This window comes from Macaca nemestrina, chromosome Y (assembly GCF_043159975.1).
Source record: "Macaca nemestrina isolate mMacNem1 chromosome Y, mMacNem.hap1, whole genome shotgun sequence".
NCBI lineage: Eukaryota > Metazoa > Chordata > Mammalia > Primates > Cercopithecidae > Macaca > Macaca nemestrina.
The window spans coordinates 9,138,426-9,152,842 of record NC_092146.1 but is presented as its reverse complement, the minus strand read 5'-3'; the positions used below and the strand labels follow the sequence as shown (position 1 = coordinate 9,152,842).

General features: G+C 38.5%; 2 pseudogenes; both read left to right on the top strand.

Annotated features, from left to right (window-relative positions):
- The window catches only part of LOC139360939 (centriole and centriolar satellite protein OFD1-like), a 61,196-nt pseudogene extending 48,929 nt beyond the window's left edge, over nucleotides 1-12,267 (top strand).
- Nucleotides 10,022-10,493, top strand: LOC139360918 (ankyrin repeat domain-containing protein 37 pseudogene; annotated as a pseudogene).
- Nucleotides 12,268-14,417: the final 2,150 nt, after the last annotated feature.

Sequence of the window (14,417 nt, the reverse complement as noted above, 5' to 3'; positions counted from 1 at the left end):
TTTATTTTTTTTTAGGTGATTGGGGCAGAGTCTTACTCTGTCACCCAGGCTGGAGTGTAGTGGCATGATCTTGGCTCATGTCCACCTCGACCTCCCAAGTTCAAGCATTTCTCCTGCCTCAGCCTCCCAAGTAGCTGGGACTTCAGGCTTGTGCCCTACCATGCTAATTTTTATATATTTATTAGAAATGCTATTTCCACTATGTTGACCATGCTGGTCTCAAAATCCTCAGTTAATCCGCCCACTTCTGCCTCCCAAAGTGCTGAGATTACAGGCATGAACCACTTTGCCCTGCCTGGATTAGGTTCTCACTTGAGTATCATTGAAATAAATTCAAATGTGGCATTGGGCTCTGGAGTCTGATGTTGAAACTGTAAGGAGTGGATGTTTTTAGGAACTAGGCCAGCGGGTCCACCAGCCTATGGTGTGAGTCATGAGCAGACTCCTACCCATACCAGGACCCCACAGCAGAGAGAACTGACTCCAAAGTTCTGGGATCAAGCCTCAACATCTGCATGTTAATATAGTTCTCTGCCACAAGTGCCAGTCATGGCCCTGGAGTGTTTTTAAGTTTTTCTTTTGAGACTGAATCTGGCCCTTTCAGCCAGGATGGAGTGGAGTGGTGCAATCTCAGCTCCCTGCAGCCTCTGCCTCCTGGGTTCCTGTGATTCTCCTGCCGCAGCCTTCTGAGTAGCTGGGACTACAGCCACACACCAACAAGCTTGGCTAATTTTTGTATTTTTAGTACAGACAGGGTGTCACCATGTTAGCCAGGATGATTTTGACCTCCTGACCTCATGATCCATCCACCTTGACCTCCCAAAATGCTGGGATTACAGGCGTGAGCCACCGCGCCCAGCCAGTTGTTTCTTTTTAGTTTTTTTGTTTGTTTGTTTGTTTGTTTTGGTACTTGTGACATTCCAAAATGAAGGATAAGACACACACATATGCTGAGTTAGGTTATTGTGTTCACTCAAGATTGTGCTATTGCAACCTCAACTGGTTCAGTAGTGTCCAGGATTTTTCTTCACAAATGTTTCATGTTTATTGAGAAACGAAACTCTCAAGTATAGCATTCAGAGAAAAACATTATTCTCCTTTAACAACTCTAGTACCTACTTCACAGCATGGGATAGTACAAGGTGTAACTGGGTAAGCAGTTATTAATTTCTGAAAACAATGCCTCATGGTGATGGTGAGGTAGAGCTATTCTTTATAAAACAAAGAGAAAAAAAAATGTGGAGCCTGTTCTTGAGTAACAAAAGGCTTTTTGCCACTCGTGCTCTTGGGTTTTCCATTATTAAAACTTCACATTCATGAGTTTTATCCTTCCAATCTAGTCTTTACTAGGGAGAAGCTAAACTTCAAGACAAAAGTGAATTTTCAAATATGCACAAGCTAGCTTTTAAGGATAATGAGAAATTTGAATCATCTTTTGAAAATAAGTTCCAATATAAATACCAGTTTGTATAAGTTGAAAATCTAGAAAGCTTAGTTTTGTTGAAACATATCCATTGGTATAAAAAGAAAGGCAGTTACAAATTGGGACATTTTATTCTGTGGTGCAACTGCAAAGCAAGTACAGCTATATCACCCCATTTTTTTATCTTGAAGATTTTCATGGGTGTGTCTGTTTACTTGTTTTTAACTGTTTGATTGAACTAATAAATGCATTTGTTAAACTCAGGATAAATAATAAACATAAAAATGCCTGTGGGGTTTTTTGAGACAGGGTCTCACTCATTTGCCCAGGTTCATCTCAAACTTCTGGGCTCAAGTGATCTACCTGCCTCAGACTCTGAAAGCAGTGTGATTAGTGAAATAAGGCACCACAGCTGGCCTAACATACAAATATTTGTTGCATTTCCATACTGTAACAACAAGTGTTCACAAAAAAAGAAAAAGTTTTTATTTACAACAGTATAAAAGAAGTTTAATAAAAATAAATTTAACTGATAATATAAAAAGATACAAAAATTTATACCCTAAATACAATAAGATATTGATGACACAAATTAAAGTAGCCCCAAATCAATAGAAATATCTTTCATTTGAATAATTAATATTATCAAAATTCCATATTATCCAAAGTGGTCTACAGATTCAAAATGTTAGTGGCATTTTTCACAGTAACAGAAAACACAATTGTAAAATTTAAGTGTAACCCAATAACTTGAAATAACCTGAGCAATCTTGTAAAAGAACAAAGCTGAGAGCATCATTCATCCTTATTTCAAACTTTATTTAAAGATTATAGTATTGAAAAGCATGTAATGTGTGCATAAAAACAGATACAAAAACAATGGAACACAGTAGAGACCCCAGAAGCAATCCATGCATACAAGGTCAATGAATCTTTGACAAGGGCACCAAGAATATACAGTGCAGAAAGTAGAGTCTTGTCAATACATAGTGCCAGAAAAACTGGATATCCACAGGCAAAAGAATATAATTAGATTACTCTCTTTTATCATACCCCCAAATTAGCTCAAAATAAAAGACTTAAATCTAAGTCACAAAGCCTTAAAACTCCTGAAGAAAACGTATTTGAAAATCTTGTTGATATTAGTCTTGGCAACAGCTTTTTAGATATGACACCAAAAGCACAGCATCAAAAGAAAATATAAACAAGTGGGACTGCATAAAAATAAACAGCTCCTGCTCAGGAAAGGAAAAAAAAAATTATTTAAACCCTACCAGATAGAAAAATATTTGCAAATCATGTATAATAAGTTAATGTCCAAACTGTATAATAAACTTTTGCAATTCAAAGCAAAACAATAATGATGATAACCCATTAAAAAATAGGCAAAGGATTATCCTGTTCCACACACACAAAAGACATGCATACAAGGGAAATCCTGTATGCTGTCAGTGAGGTATAAATTGATAAAATTATCATAAAAACCAGTGAAAAAACGAAAATAGATGTATCAGATAATCCAGTAATACCACTTCTAGGCATACTACTACCAAAAGAAATAATATTTGTACCTTGAAGAAGTATCTTCAGTCCCCATGTTCATTGCAGTATTGTTTACAATAGACAAAAAATGGGTTTTTTTATGCAAACACAGACACACACACATACACAGAAGAATACTATTCAGCCATAAGAGAGAAGGAAATTTAATCGTTTACAACATGGATAGACCTGGAGGACATTATGCTGAATGAAATAAGCCAAACACAGAAAGACAAAGAATCCACATGTTCTCAATTATAGGGGGAATCTAAAAACGTAAACTCATAGAAGCAGAGAATGGAAGGGTGGTTGTTAGTGCCCAAGGGTGGGAATATGAGGAGATGTTTTCAAAAAGTACAAATATAGTCATAAACTGAGCAAGTCTAAGAAAGCTAATGTACATTACCATTAGATCATGAAATAGCATTGTTTATAGTTAGTGATACTGTAAAGTATGCTTAAAATTTACCACAACAGTAGACCTTAAGTGTTCCTATTACAAAAGAGGGTTATCTATGTGAGGTAAGAGATGTGTTCATCAACTTGACTATGTTTTATATCACAATGTATATGCATATCAAATTTTTGTATTGTACATATTAAATATATATATATAATTTTTATTTATCCAAAAAATCCATGTGACACAAACACAGTCATATAGTTAGTCTTCACTTGATGTTCAAAATAGGTCCTTGAAAACTGCCTTTTTAAATGAAACGATGTTGCTATATGCCATTGGATATCTTTTGTTTTTATCAATTAAACTGTGGTAAAGTTTGTTTCCTTAAGCAATATGTTGCTTCACTTGCAAGTTAAAGCTTCCAAGAACCTATCAATTGACTATACAAGTTGATGTTTTCATCAACTTGACTATATTTTATTTCACAATGTAGACGCCTATCAAATTATTGTTACGCTTCCTAGAACCTATCAACTGACTATACACATAAACAATATATGTAGGTGTGTGTATATGTATCACCTTACACATTTTTATATTCAGCTATATCTCAATGACACAATCCCAGCAGGCTTCCTACTAAATAAAAAAAAAGATTATATCATAAGAGTTGTTAAACAATAAAATAATAATGGCTTAATATATGCTGAGCAATGTTCTAAGCTCATTAATGATATAAGGCATTTTAAAAATCTAAAATGTGAGTGGATACTTTCAACTAGTTGTGTGCAACCAGGCTTTTGAATGATACAACTGTTTTGCTTATCTGTGGTGACAAATCTGTGCACGAACCTTTTTTTTTTTTTAAGCTTATCAGTTATCATGAGTGTTAGTGTATTTTATATGTGGCCCTTGTCTGCCGGGGAAGCCAAAAGGTTGGACACCTGTTCTTCAAACTTTAATTTGAAAATATGCACATATAAAGTTTAAATTACAAATCTCAGTTTATACTAAAACAGTAACATTATGAAGTAAAATAACATTACTTTTTTTCATATTTAGAAAAATGCTTGTTTTTCTGATGAAATTGCTGAGTAAGAATGTTTGTGGAATCCCATTTACAACCTCTAAAGGATTCAAAATTATTAAGGAGAACGATGCAATGTCTGTCCCTGGAGCTCCTGGGATTTCTGAACCCAAATCCCAAAATATCCACCACCTATCTTCCACATTTTAGATCTCATGCAAAAAGAATATCTGAAAAAGCTACTTTAACATAGAGCTCCTGAAAAATACAAACATTCCTGTGTCTCCAAAAGCAATGGAAAGCAGTCAGATTGTACAGCAATCTGTACATTCTGTACAGATTGTGACAAAGCGACAAAGTGGTCATTGGCTCTCACTGTAAACTTGAAGGGAGATCTACTAAAGAAAATAATTCTTAGAGGCTTTAAAAGCATGAGACAGAAGATGTCCCTTTCTCTGAATCTGAAAAAAAAAAAAAAAATGCAACCTTTTCATTGGAGCAAATCTTCCTAAACTACATGTTAAGTCTGGCTTACTTGTTTACCTTTGGTCCGCTTGCCTGCGTCATCTCCTTCTTTCACTGTCACCTGCTTGAGGGTTTTGGATACTGTCTCATGAATCTTCACATTGTAGGGCTCTTTTCTTTGCTCCAGACAGTGACCAGGTCTGGTTAGAGATAGCACACCCAGGGATACAAGGCTTCTGTAGTTCTCCAACATCACATCTCTACATAAATTCTGCTGGGAAGGGTCCAGGCATTTCCACTTTTCTGGAGAGAATACTATGGTCACATCCCTGAATGTTAAGTGTTCCTCTCACTAAAGTATCTGGAAGCCCTCATGCTTGACCCTGACCTCACCACCATAGAATCATGCGAGAAATTTAATTTAAAACACAAGGATGTTTCCCCCCAGAACAATAGACAGAATCATTTCTTGGCTTCAGGGGTGTCCTGGAGCCTTAGATATATAAATTGTTCAATGCCAGCAGGTCACAGACCTGTGACAGAATCACCTAGGCCTCCCGGAGTGGCGGGCACAGGGCAGTGAAACCTTAACTCTCTAGAGTTGTCTGTTTACTTTTTAAAAATTTGGATATGACCAACAATTTCAAAGTTTGAGCTAAGCTCATAAAGGAATTTTTAACTTATGAAATTTAAAGTAAGTAATTTAAAAAAATTTGTTTCTTCCTTTATATGGAATACAAGGACGTTATTTTTCTGTAAATTTACTGATTCTGTTCATTGCCTCAAATTTAGAAAACCTCATTTTTATTAAAAGAGTGGAGATAAAAGAATATTAAGAGTCCAGAAACTAGTGTCCTGGCTATGGCCCTGGCTTAGATTGTCTCACTTTGCAGCCTCTTTGTAAATGTAAAAATAAGCATGTAGAGCCTTTCATCTCTAAGGTTCTTTCTAGCTTGAGAAATCTTTACATTTGTATATAACCTATTGGTTATTTTTGTAAACATCGTCTTCAAATCTGGAAGTGTAATATTTTGAACAGTTAATTGAGAGGGCTTAATAAATTTTGTGAATATTTGTTAAAGTCCTGATGTTAAATCTTTGATATTTCAATACAATTCAAATGATTATCAACAAGCCAGTTGAATTCTTCACTCTAACTGGGTTGTTGATGTTCCTGTTGGGAAATCCAGTTTTGTAAACAAAGTTAATTCTTTCAAATACAATAACACTCTGACAGCAAATATATTGGAACATCATTATCTTGGGAACTTCACAGAATCCTGTTAGAAAAGGGCATACCCAGTTACTTTGGCTGCAGTTCTAGTCAGTTGCCCCCACATGGCCCTCCTCTGTCTTGCTGTTATTGTTAAGGAAGGAGTCATAGAAAAATCGTCTGTGCCTCATGCAGATGCAGGGAATGTGCCAAGGCAGCTTGAAATGAACGAGCTCTTGCCTGCTGGAGACGTACCTCATGTGGACGCTGCTTCAGCTGCTATGCCCATCTCATATCATCACTCAAGTAAGTTCTTTATTTTAACTAATAGCAGGGTTGTCTACTGAATACCAGTCTGTGTACTCTGTGAATTATTTCATGTATTGCTGAAGGTTTTTTTGTAGGTGTAAATTAGTCAAAGTCTTGGCTTACAGTATTGTAGTGTTATCATGTTGTTAATGACATTTCTGAAGTAATTCCCGTGTGATCATGTAAAGACAGTGCTGAGAAAAGGACACATTGCAAGGAAATACTTATTATTTTTAGTAGGGATGGAGTTTCACCATGTTAGCCAGGATAGTCTCAATCTCCTGACCTCATAATCCACCTGCCGCGGCCTCCCAAAGTGCTGGGATTACAGGCATGAGCCACCGCGCGCGGCCCAAAAACTGTTTTCATTTACTCCTCAGTGTCTGGCATAGTAGTTGGACTTTACCTATTTAATGCTCAAATCTGAAAGGAATTTTCCCAAGTAAAGCCACCTCTTAGTCCCTCCTAAACAGTGGAAAAAAATCATCCCCAAATCAGCTCCAAAATCTCTTGTTAGCAGTTTCCTGGTTGTAGTCATGGCACTCAGGAATGTGTAGAATTATTGAAAGAGTCAAGGGATTTTGAGAGGTTTTGGTTTTGTGGATTCCAGAGTAAATCTGCTTTGGAAAGCACTCAGTGAGACTTGATCTAGAACCTGTCTCTGCTGAGCACTTTCCTCTGGGCTGAGAATACAACAGTGAACCAAATCAAGCCCTTGTCTTTCTGTGTTTCTAGTTCCTGAGGCCATTACCCAGGACTGCAGCAGGGAGGGGCTGCAGCTGAGGAGTAGGGGTCATGGTCACAGGAGGGAGTTTCTGACAGGCAGTCATTTGTCACAGGCCTGCGCAAGGGAATACAAATAACATGAAAGGATAAGGAAAATCAACTGACTATGTAGGTATTCTGCCTTTGGGATGAAATGTAGATTACAATCCTGGCTTTAAAAATTGTTAAGCAGCATAGTGAGTAGCATTGTTGTTATTGAGAAATTTTTATATTCGTCAACTCACCTCTTCATCTGGGCACAACAGGAATTGAAAAAGGCTGAAATTTGGTATCTCTAACGTGAGATGCCCAGTGGACATACTTCCTTTTTTTTTCCCATTGTGTCCAAAGAGATTTCTGAATATCACCATGCAGGTACAAAATATACAACACAGCAGAGAAGTAGATTGCTCTTCCTCTTTACTTTTTAATAAAGAGGTACTTAAACAACATTCCTATTTTGAGATTAGTATTCCATATTAAAAAGCAATCTCATTTAGGAGTAACATTTTTTTCTTCTTGTAGCTAGGGAGGAAGTTACATTTCTGCCTGTGGAAATGATCAACGGTCTCCTCTGGTATTTTAATCAGTGACAAGGATTGAGAAGAAATGGCAGTTGGACAGACAGAAAAACCTGTGTTGCTCCTTTCCTGTTCATAAAACTAACTCAGTCCCTGCTGATGACTTTACAAGTCACATCAAAAGAGTCAGAGTCCTGTGGTGAACCTATGAATTTTTCTGCTTATTAGCATTGCTTGCGTTTAAAAAAAAAATAGGTTATGAGTCAGAACCAGCAGAGAAAGCTCAGCATAATTGTCTCTTGGATTGAGGTCTAATTAAACCCTTGAGAAGTAGGAACCTGTGCCAAGATGCAGGGGGCACAGACAATTTACTAAAATATGGACTTTCCCTGGAAGGAATAGAAGTGGAAGAAACAAGCATGTATAGGTTTTCACAAACCAGGTACATGATATTGTGGAAGTAAGTTGCTGGAGTGGTTACTTCTCATTTCAGGAATAAGGAGGAACTGCCATTTCTGTTGGATCTCCAATAGCATATCAGGCTTTGTGAGAAAATGGAAGTGCCACAGGCTGAGGAGGCAGTGAAGGCAAATGCCCAGCAAGGAAGATACAGTCATGGCCAGGCTGCAGTGAGTGGGTTGGTACAGATGAAATATTTCTACTACAAAGTTGGTGCTGGTCTAGGAAATCAATCTGGAAAAAAAAGGTACATTATCAGAGACCAGACTACCATGGCATTGGACTATACCAGAGCAGATATACTATACAGAAGATCCACATCTTCCCCTCAGGAAATACCTGGTGCAGATGAGCACAGGTTGCTGGAAGGCAGAGACTGACTTCAGGGAAAGCCTTGACTGGGCTGCTTCAGTATTCCAGGGAGACAGTGAGGAAGGTTCTTGTAGCTGCAGAAGAGGGAGTGCAAACATGCCAGCACTGGTTGGCTGGGTGAATGGAGGATAGAAAGGGCATGATCAAAACCCGGGAGGCGGAGCTTACAGTGAGCTGAGATCCGGCCACTGCACTCCAGCCTGGGCGACAGAGCGAGACTCCGTCTCAAAAAAAAAAAAAGGGCATGATCAAAGGACCGGGACAGTCATGCCTGGGACAAAGCTGGTGCTGAGTGATTTCCACATGAATATGGCAGGAAAGTATTAGAAGTGTAGACGCAAGTCTAGGGAGAGAGACCAGGAGTAGAGGAAAACATATGGAATGGATCCACATCTAAGTAATCCCTAAAAGCCAAAGAAGGGCTGCTATCTGTTTGGATGAAGTAGGTAGTGAATAGTGAGATGGTTGGAATGGCTGGGGGAGGGCAGTGGTGTGATTTCTGCCCTGTTTTTTTGGCATAGTAGAGACTTGAGCATCTTTATGGGAGTAAGAGTTATAAAACTGCTGTGTACAGATATAGGGATCAATGGCTCAGTCAGGGTCCTAAAGACAGGGGAGGGATTATAATCAAAGGCAGAGGCAGAAATGCAGTCTTTGTTTTGGGAAATAGGGAAAGATCTGTGAAGAAGATGAAAACATGTGACATGGAGGGAAGACATGCCAGTTGGAGTCAGCCATGATGAGGGTGACTTATATTCATCCCTGTCAAGAAAATTGGGATGCAGTGGCTAGGAGTACAGTTGGGGACTTGAAGTCAATGAAAAGAGAACAGTGACTTGAATCAGGTCACAGAGTCTGATACTAGAAGCATCTCTGTTTTCTGTCCTATTAGGCGTAGATCAGAAGCAAGTTGAAGAACAGAAGGAAGAAGAAAAAATATAGAAACAGCAAGTGGAAGAACAAAGGCAGAGAGAAGATAGAAGGCAAAGTAACTTACAAGAAGCTTTAGAAAGGGAATGAATAGAACTAGAAAAACTGGATCAAGAAAGGGTAACAAATATGACTGGATTTTCTCCAGTAGTTGGTCTGTTGTACACGTTTAGTAAGTACATTGAGCTCAGAGAGGGGAGTCAATTAGTGTCCGAAGTCAGAGGAGTGGCAGGTGCCCTAAAAGGCATCCAGTCCTCTCCTCATCATACAAGCAGCGAGAAAGGCTGCCTAGAATGTGCAGCTTAGGGGTTTGATAATAAAGAATCATTTTTGAAGGTAAATTTTGTCCATTCTCATCCGATTCTTAAAACAAGGCTGTAAGAAAGGTAGACTAGGGGCTGCTCTGGCATGGTGGGAACTGGGCTGTGGCTGCCATGGGCTGGCTAGCAAGCCCCAGTGGTCTTTAAATTCTCTCCTTACTTAAATTCTCCCTAAGAGTACTCCCGGGCTGCATAGTCTTACGTGCTGTGGTGCAGCAAGTGTCCCACTGCTCTGCACTTCCAAGGACTCTTGTCATCTGCGTAGGCAGGAAATGTTGCTCGATTACAACCTGGAAGTGGATGGTCTGAAGCATTTGCTGGGGACAGGGGCATCAGTAAACACAACCATGGATCCCTGTGAGCAGTCACCTGTCCACTTAACTGCTGGAGGCAGCCTTGTTGATTTCTTCTCTGGCAGCTGCAATTGGGCCCTGACCTCAATGAGCAGGATGTTTTAGGAGCAGCTCCACTGCACAAGGCAGCAAAAGTTAGAAGCCTGGAGTGCCTTAGCCTGTTTGTAGTCAGTGATGCCCAAATTGATTTATGTAATAACAGCGGGCAAACAGCTGAAGACCTTGCTTGGTCGTGTGAATTTCCAGACCTTGGCAAGTTTCTTAAAACAATTAAATGTATGCAGACAATAAAATCAAGTGAACACTTGATAGGGATGATTGTGATCTTGTGATCAGACAGAAATGAAGTTTTGGAAGTGTAGAAAATATCAGTGGGAATAGGAAGTGTTGATTTCTTTTACGGTCACTAAGTTATTTTATTCAAGAAGAAAATTTGAAGAAAAGCCAATGAGTGGTCTGTGTTATATTATTCTCAAATGAAATGCTTTGAGAAATCCTTGCAAGGAGACTAGCTGAGGCCTCTGAAAATACTGTCGTGTTCTCCTAAGGAACTCTTCTTTATGCGAGAAGCTTTCTATAGAAGCTGGTCGGCCCACTGCTTTTGCAGATGGATTTGCTGTCCCGAATATACTCTAATGACCAAGACCAAAAGTGGACCCCTAATGCCTCTAGGGACTGCAGCTGACCACCTAGTAGTCTTCAAGGAAATAAAATTGTTACAAGATGTTTTTCTCCTGGTAATTAAAAGTGCAGTGGTTCAGGTGGAAAAAATGGTAGACGGTGCTTTGCTTCAGAATGTTGCTTTGAAAACAGGGTTTAAAGAAGAGGCTATCAATGTCAGTTAGCTGGCACTAGAAGAACCGAAGAGAGGAGGTGACTGCCAGTCCAAAGTTGCTTTCAGGGGTGTACCCTGCCTCCTTCCTTCCTCTGGTTCTCTTCTTCCCTTCTGTGTCCCGGTTCTGGCCTTAGCAGATGGATTACTCTGTCCACTTAACACACTTGCTAAGTCTTGCTTGAATTACTGCAACATATGAATGTTCCCTGGACTCCTGGCTAATTCAAGTCTAAAACACAGGACACTTGAGGCAAATTAATCCTTTCCTTGATTGAGATGACCTGTTTGTCTTCCACTGATGATAGCAGTGACTGCAATTTTAAACATTAGTTACTGGCATACAGGCTATACTAGAAGGATCTGGATTATACTACTGCATTTTTTAAACACTTAAACATTTTACAAATCTAATTGTGTATTTTTCTGCTTTAGTACCCATCTGTTCTATAGAGGATGATTGAAGAATCAGTGAAGATTGAATTGGAAAATGATTAAAAATAAAAAATGAATTAGGAATGAGTAATCAAGAATGAAAGACAAATCTGCTTACAGTGAAAATCCTTTAGAGAATTCTCTAGATAAACACATAAAAATCATCCAGTGGGAATAAGACCAGGATTTGGCAGATAAGGTGCCAATGTATAGCTTTTTGCTTAAGGGAAAATATTTAGGAGATTTTGATTTGTCAAAGTTTGTAAAGGTTGGGATGGCTCATTGTTTTAGGAATAAGAAAGAAAAGACTTATCATATAACAAATACATGAGTACTAATATTAATATTTTATATAAGTCTGAATTATCATTTTAAGTCACTGCTGTTTTAGGCTTTTAAATTACTTGCATTTCAAAAATAGTTCTTAGAGAAAAGTATTTTATACAATTAATGCATACCTAATTTCAAAATTCTTCTCTCCCCACTGTGTAATCGGAGCTCAAGAATGTGGTCCAAAAGGGCTCCCTATGGACATGCTTCAATCTAGTGACAAAGTCGAAACTTACTTGGTTTCCCCACACACTGTGTTCCATACACAGAGGGTTACTTTCTCATTTTGTAAGCCAAGAGAAATGGTTAGAAATTTGAGGTTGCCTGTAAGAAGTTATTGAGTCAGTCAGAATTACTGACTATAAAAACAACTGAGTTTCTTAAGTTGTGAAACTGATCCTAATATAATTTATAAGCTAGGGCAGAAACTCCCCAGGGAAGAAATTGAAAACATTATGAGGATACCAGATATACCTGACACAAATTTTTAAATTTTTTACATTATAATTTTTGTCATTCCCTTAATTTAATAGGCTTTTCTCATGAAGAACAAGATGACTTTTGGTAACTACTTTTGCTGCCCAGCTTCTAACTCACATACGATGAGAAGTTACATAATATCTACTTCTCTGTAAATGTTTATCTGTCATCAGACAAAACTCTCAATAAAAATCTGCATGTACTCCAGTGTGTGTGTTTTTTTCCCATAATTTTATTTGGTACTATAGTGTATGAACCAAGAATAATCTAGTCCAGTGATACCCCTTCTCCAGTCATATAATTTCTCATTCATTACAATAATAATAATTTAAAAAAAACTGTTTCTTAACCTCTTTATTTTTGTCTTAAATTTTTAAATGAGTATAGTGTATCTTATTGGTCAATTCGGGCCCACATTTTGCAAGATTAAGCTGTGCTCTTTCCTCTCCACAAAAGCTGTGCTCTTTCCTCTCCAGAATAGGGATGCCATCTGTAAAACAGGAGGTCATTTTTCCTAGCACATTTCTGTTTTCTCCCTGAACATAAAAACACAGATTTTTCTAGGCATTAGAAATAGTATGATATTGCCTCTGGTCTTTACATTTGATGTCTGTGGTTTGAATGTGTGTGTCCCTCCAGAATTCGCATGTTGGAATTCAAACCCCCTAGTGTGATAGAATTAAAAGGTGGGGACTTTCAAAGGCAATTAAGAGTGGATTAGTGACTGTATAAAAGGGCTCAATGGAACTAACTAAACTCTTTTACCCTTCCACCATTTGAGGACACTGTATTCTTCCTTTCTGGAGAACACAGCAACACAGAGCCATCTTGGAAGCAGAGACCCGGCATTCACCAGGCATTAAACCTGCCAGTGACTTCCCAGCCTCTAACACTTGGACTTCCCAGCCTCTAACACTATAAGAAATACATTTCTGGTTTTTCTAAGTTACCCAGTTTAAGGTATTTTGTCATAGCAGCAGGAACATACTGAGATAGCATCTTTATTGTGAAACCTTTCATCCTCATACTTAATGAATGTGCTTTAAGTATTTCATTAGTTTATAAATACAGGGCTTCTCCCCTAAATTGATGTCATTTTTATCTCTTAAAAATCAAGTTTTATAAGGCAGAACTGGAAAAAAAAAATTCTACTCAAACCTGTAGAGGGTCTTAGATTTTTGTGGCAGGATCACTGTGAATAATTTAGAGGCTTCTTGTGATCTTATCTATTATTTACAGTTTTCCTCTGTTGATTCATGTGACTTAAATAATTGCACAAAATGCTACTTAAATAGAAAGTAGTAAATAGTGTGACAAATAGCACACTCATTGAGCTGCTGACTGTTCTCCTGCCATGCATAAATGAAGGGTGATGATTCAGAGTCAGCACCTCATTTAGGAATGGTCATGTGTCCATAGTGACAAAGGCAAGACCTCACTAAGAAATGTCAGATGTGGAGAATCCAAATTCAGAATCATGTTGATAGATAAGGAGTTCAAACAGATTATGGAATAAAATCCTGAGTAACATATTTAGCTCTGCTACTCAAGAGAGTAGCTGTTAAGAGCTAGATTTCTTTAGATTCCTGAGTAAATCTTTCAATAGACTTTTGAACCTTCAATTTGAAAAATAACCAACTATACACGGATCTTTATTGCTTGTAGTTTGCCCCAGTTTAAGCCTTGTTAATACTGTAGGTATGTTTGGGTGATCAGACCCAACACCAGGCCATGCGGGCTATGAAGTCCAGTGGAGTCAAAGGAATGAGAAAAGACAAGAGAGAAAGTTGGACCAGGGGGTCAATGCTAATATGGAGATTGCGAAGTTCCCGAGCTCTGGGAGCCCATGCTATTTATTGGTGATCAAACAAAGAAACAGGTGGTGAGGATGTGGGGATTGAAAGAAAGCGGTGTGTCAAGTGGATGAGCTACAGCTGTGACGGTGTAACATTTTTCTTTGAAACATATGGCTACTTGAGATAAAGGGAGTGCTAGAAGCAAGGAGACAGCAAGTCCAGACACTTTCCAGAGGCCATGAGGGGTTTTAGACCCTGGCACCCAGACATGTTCCAAGCGCTGCCTCAGCTTCTCTCCCAATGCTCAACTTTTCTCCCAACATGCCCCCCTTTTCTTTTTTGTAAAACTGCCACAGCTATCATTGCTTGTTCTCAATGGTGGCTTTCTCTCCACAGCAGCTTCCATATCTGCAGACTAAAAGGAGACAGCATAAGCATGTAA